The sequence below is a fragment of the Ornithorhynchus anatinus genome, chromosome 5 (genome assembly GCF_004115215.2).
Source record: "Ornithorhynchus anatinus isolate Pmale09 chromosome 5, mOrnAna1.pri.v4, whole genome shotgun sequence".
NCBI classification, from domain to species: Eukaryota; Metazoa; Chordata; class Mammalia; order Monotremata; family Ornithorhynchidae; genus Ornithorhynchus; species Ornithorhynchus anatinus.
The window spans coordinates 63802113-63808112 of NC_041732.1; the positions used below are offsets into that span (position 1 = coordinate 63802113).

Sequence of the window (6000 nt, forward strand, 5' to 3'; positions counted from 1 at the left end):
TAATTTATTATTTTTTAGCATTACTCTTTGTCTGCCCCCCTCTAGATTGTAAGCTCATCGTGGGCAGGGAATGTGTCTATCTATTGTGGTATTGTACTCTCCTAGATGCTTAGTACAGTGCTCTGCATACAGTCATCAATCAATAAATACCATTAAATGAATAAATGAATGGTAATGAGGAGTTCTTTTTTAACAGAAGCTGCATTGCTCCACCTTTAAGGAAATGGGAACATTTGCAGGTTCAAATGTACACATTTTATTTCAAGTCTTTTGGCAAAAGGGAAGCCCTCGGCATATCTAAAGAATGCCTTACACATCTCACCACTCTCCAGTTGGCTAATTCCTGTTCATAACCAGTAGGAATAATAGTACAACTACTCCAAAGAGCAGTTCACCCAACCCAGTCCCCTTCAAGGTAAATGGATACTACTTTTTCTCTCCTGCCCCTGAAAGCCTTAACAACTATTCTATTGTCAAAATTAAAACTATCAGGCATAAGTTTACCCAAATCTCTCCAATCGTCTCCCTCCCCAACAACCTCTGTCACCCTTCCGTGCCGTCTCTCAGAGATCCCCCACCCGCTTTCAAAGTCTACCTCAAAATGTGCCTCTGACCCCATCCCATTTTACCTCTTAAAACAATAAGAAACAAGCAGGATGGTTTAGTGGATAGAGCATGGGCCTGGGAATGAGAAGAAGCTGGGTACTAAGCCTGGCTCCACCACTTGTCTGCTATGTGACCTTGGACAAGTTACTTCTCGGTGCCTCAGTTACCTTTCTGTAAAATGGGGCTTAAGACTGGGAGTCCCAGGTGGGACATGGACTGTGTCCATGTACCTATCCAAGCGCTTATACAGTGCCTGGCACAGAGTAAGTGCTCAACAAATTTCATAAATACCACTCTTCTTTCCTCCTTGACACCATTTCTTTCCCTTCTGCCTTCAAAAATGCTCACATTTTCCCTAAACTCGAAGAAGTCCACCCTCTTCATATCTGACAATTACTCTTCCTACATTCAAAGTTTTGCTGAAGCCACATAATAATAACAATAATAATGATGGTATTTGTTGAGCGCTTAATATGTGCCAAGCATTGTTCTAAGCACTGGGTTTCCTCCAAGAGGTCTTCCATGACTAAGCCCTCATTTCCTCATTTCCAATTTCATTCTGTCACCCTGATTTGCTCCTTTATTCACCCCTCCCTCAGCCCCACAACACTTATGTGCAAATCTATAATTTATTTATTTATATTAATATCTGTCTCTCTCTCTAGACTGTGAGCTCCTTGGGCAAGGAATGTGTCTACAATTATGTTGTACTGTACTCTCCCAAGTGCTTAGTACAGAGCCCTGCATATAGTAAGTGCTAAATGAATACAACTGATTGATTGAGGGTCTCCATGGAAGAATTATGCATAAAGGGGATTTTCTGGTCCTGGTATAATTTTGAGCCCTGAGGGTGATGAGTCAGGGAGAAGCAGCATGGCCTAGTGGATAGAGTATGGGCCTGGGAGTCAGAAGGTCATGGGTTCTAATCCCAGCTCTGCCACTTGTCTGCTGTGTGATGCTGGGCAAGTCACTTGGCTTCTCTGTGCTTCAGTTCCCTCATCTGTACAATGGGGATTAAGACTGTGAGCCCCAGGTGGGACAGGGACTGTGTCCATCTTGATTAGCTTGTATCCTCCCCAGCGCTTAGTACAGTGCCTGGCACACAGTAAGAGCTTAACAAACACTACTTTTATTATTATTCGGGGACAAAACCTGGGGTGACCAGGCAAGTAAGGTAGAAAAGGCCAAACCAGCTATTCATTCATTCATTAATTCAATCGTATTTATTGAGTGCTTATTCTATGCAGAGCACTGTCCTACCCCCTTGTAAAGTACAATACCCCAATAAAGAGAGACAATCCCTGTCCACAATGGGCTTAGAGTCTGGGCGGGGGGGGGGGGGGGGGGGGGGGGGGGGGGGGGGGGGAGGACAGACATCAAAGGTACATCCGGCATTTATGCAGCACCATGCCTGTGGAGTCCTCGATAAAGTTGAGAAAGTAGCCAGTGAGGCTATAGCCTTCGGTGTGCCTTAGTGGCAAGAGCCCGGACTTGGCCGTCAGAGGACCTGGGTTCTAATTCGGGACTCCCCCACTTGTCTGCGGCGTTACTTGGGCAAGCCACTTCACTTCTCTAGGCCTCAGTTACCTCATCTGGAAAATGGGGATGAAGACTGTGACTGTGGGCCAACCTGATGACCTTGCATCTACCCCAGCGCTTAGAACAGTGCTTGGCCCATAGTAAGCGCTTAACAAACGCCATCATTATTATTAAGGGAGGCAGGAGGGCCACTGCCCCCGCCTTTCCCAAGCCACTCCAGCTTCTCCAGCATTCACGGCATCAGTCATTCATTCATTCAATCGGATTTAGTGAGTGCTGACTGTGCAGAGCACTGGACTAAGCGCTTGGAATGGACAAGGAGGCAAATCCCCGTGCAAGGACGGGCTCGCAGTCTAAAAGGAGGAGACAGAGAGCCAAACTAAAGAGGTGGACAATCACTCACCAGAGTGCAGGGAGGGGGGCAGCCACAAATCGGCAGGCGCCGGGGGCCTCCCCAGCCTGGAAGCCACGATGTCACGGTGGAGCTTGGACTCGTCTCCATGGAAACCGCGGAGGGCGGGGCTCCTCCTCCCAGGGGAGTGGCTTCTCCTCCCGGGGGCGGGGTATTGAGCGTTTACTGTGTGCAGAGCACTGTGCTAAGCGCTTCGAATGGACAATTCATTCATTCGATAGTATTTATGGAACGCTTACTATGTGCAGAGCAATGTACTAGGCGCTTGGAACGGACAAATCGGCCACAGATAGAGACAGTCCCTGCCCTTTGACGGGCTTATAGTCTAATCATGGGTTCGAATCCCGCCTCTGCCACTTGTCTGCTGTGTGACCGTGGGCAAGTCGCTTAACTTCTCTGGGCCTCAGTTCCCTCATCTGTAAAATGGGGATTAAGACTGTGAGCCTCACGTGGGACAACCCGATTATCCTGGATCTACCCCAGCGCTTAGAACAGTGCTCTGCACATAGTTAAGCGCTAAACAAATACCAACATTATTAAATACCAACACTATTATTAATCGGGGGAGACAATAGAATCGGGGCAATAAATAGAATCAAGGGGATGAACATCTCATTAAAACAATAGCAAATAAATAGAATCAAGGTGATGTACATCTCATTCACAAAATAAATAGGGTAATGAAAATATACACAGTTGAGCGGACGATTACAGTGCTGAGGGGAGGGGAAGGGAGAGGGGGAGGAGCAGATGGAAATGGGGGGAAAAGAGGAGAGGTGAAGGGGGGGAGTAGAGGGGAGCAGAGGGAAAAGGGGAGCTCAGCCTGGGAATAATAATGTGGTATTAGTTAAGAGCTTACTATGTGCGAAGCACTGTTCTAAGCGCTGGGGGGATACAACGTGATCAGATTGTCCCCTGTGGGGCTCACAGTTTTTAATCCCCATTTTCCGGATGAGGTAACTGAGGCACAGAGAAGTGAAGTGACTTGCTCAAAGTCACACAGCTGGCAACGGCAGAGCCGGGATCCGAACCCCTGACCTCTGACTCCCAAGCCTGGGCTCTTGCCACTGAGCCACACTGCTTCTCTGAGCTAACCACAGAGGCCATCTCTGCCCAACAGCGGGCTCCCAGTCCTAAAGGGGGAGACAGACAGCAAAACAAAACAAATAGGCAGGCATTGATACCATCAAAATGGATAAATAGAATTATAGATGTATACCCATCGTTAATAAAATAGAGTAATAAATAATACGTACAAATATACACCAGTGCTGTGGGGAGGGGAAGCGGGTAAGGCAGAGGGAGGGAGTAAGGGGAATGGGGAGGGGAGGAGGAAGTGCTTAACAAGTGCCATAATTATTTATTATTTATTTCTTAGTTGTGGCAATTCTTAAGCACTTACGATGTGTCAGGCACTGTACTAAGCGCTGGGGTGGATGCAAGCAAATCGGGTTGGACACAGAACCTCTCCCATGTAGGGCTCACAGTCTAAATCCCCATTTTACAGTCGAGGTAATTGAGGCACAGAGAAGTGAAGAGACTTGCCCAGGCTCACACAGCAGACAAGTGGCAGAGCGAAGATTAGAACCCATGACCACCTGACTCCCAGGACCATGCTCTATCCACTAGGCCATGCTGCTTCTCGTGAGACTGTGGAGTCTGACTGTCTGACCAAAAGCCTCAGAGGATTAGATTGAACCTAGGGAATGTCTTTGTCCAGAAGTCAATCCTGTTTGAAGTGCCTTGGGAGGCTTGGGGATGGGTGGAACAGCGACAGGTGGTTTCAAGTTCATGCCAAGGCAGGTCTAGGTTGGCCTTAAGGGTCCCAGACCGGACCAAACTTCCAAAACCCCTACCTCCTTGTGGTTCTAAGGCCCTAGGATGACCCACCAGCTGTCTCCCTCAGTTGCTACTCACCTGGGAATCAGACCAGGCAACTCAGAGCTCTTCCAGTTTAGACTCACAGTTCTGGACTCAGGCCCCCGGAGGTTGGAGGTAAATGAGGTTTGGCTAGGCATTGATTAAGCTTGATGGAGAGCAGAGGAATTTCCAGGGGAATGCGTAAGTTCAGGGAAAGGGAAAGTGCATCAGCACATACCTGGCAGGAAAAGGACAGGGCAAGTATTCTTAGGGTAAATCTCCTCACTGGTTTTCCTGCCTCCAATCTCTTCTACCCTCCTCTTGGTAGTACCCAGTACTGCTCGGGTTATCTTACTGAAGCAGCCCTCTAATCTTCAAAACCCCCTGCAATAGCTTCTTCCTTCTTGACTGTAAATTAATTATAAGCGGGGAACATATCTGCTAATTCTGTTGTATTGCACTCTCCCAAGGGCTTAGTACAGTGCTCTGCACATAGTAAACATTCAAGAAATACAATTGATTGATTCAAACAAGAACTGTAATGTAACCCTAATGACCTGGCTACCTACTTCTTTACAAGAATATGAAATTATCAGGCTTGATCTCCCTAAAATCTCCCCTGCTCCCTCTCTATTCCCTCCCGCCTCCTGCTCTTTCTTCAACTCTCCCACTCTTTAACAGTGGGTGTCCCTCAAGGTTCACTTCTGGATCCCTTTCTCTTCTCCATCTACAGTCACTCCCCTTGGAGAACTCGTTCATTGCCATGGCTTCGATTGCCATTTCCAAGGATGGTTCCTAAATCTGCATCTCCAGCCCTGCTCTCTCTCCCTCGTCCTCCCCTTGACTTTCCTGTCTCACAAGCCCTTCACCTTGGTATTATCCTCGACTCCTCTCTCTTGCTCAGCCCTCATATTCGATCACTAAATCCTGTCAGTTTAACTTTCACAACATCACTAAAATCCATCTTTTCCTCTCCATCCACACCCCTATCATGTTAATCCAAGCATTTGTTCTACCCCACCTTGATTATTGTATCAGCCTCCTTGCTGACCTCCTGGTCTCCTGTCTCTCATTCATTCATTCAATCGTATTTATTGAGTGCTTTCTGTGTGCAGAGTACTGTACTAAGCTCTTGGAATGTACAATTCGGCCTCAGAGACAATCCCTGCCCAACAACGGGCTCACAGTCTAAAAGGGAGAGACGGACAGTAAAACAAAACAAGTAGACAGGCATCAATACCCCTTCTCCAGCCCATACTCCACTCTGCTGCCCGGATAATTTTTCTTCAAAAATGTTCAGCCCATGCTTTTCCCCAGTCCTCCAGAACCTCTAGCAGTTGCCCATCCACTTTGGCATCAAACAGAAATTCCTTATCATTGGCTTGAAAGCACTCAATCACCTTGCCCCCTTTTTTCTCATCTTGCCACTCTCCTACTCTAACCATGCCTGCACATTTTGCTCCTCTAATGCCAACGAATTCACCGTACCTCGATCTCGCCTATCTCACCGCCTACCTATCGCCCTTCCTGCCTCTGGCCTGGAACACCCTCACTTTTCATAACCGACAATTACTCACCCCACC

The 6000-nt window shown here is 47.5% G+C and overlaps 1 protein-coding gene across 6 annotated transcripts in view; it reads right to left on the reverse strand.

Annotated features, from left to right (window-relative positions):
* Positions 1-2633, reverse strand: part of FHAD1 (forkhead associated phosphopeptide binding domain 1) — a 111628-nt gene extending 108995 nt beyond the window's left edge. For all 6 annotated transcript variants that reach the window (XM_029066843.2, XM_029066844.2, XM_029066841.2 and 3 more), the window contains exon 1: positions 2549-2633. The gene's annotated coding sequence lies outside the window, so the exon portion shown is untranslated. The remainder of the gene's footprint in view (positions 1-2548) is intronic.
* Positions 2634-6000: the final 3367 nt, after the last annotated feature.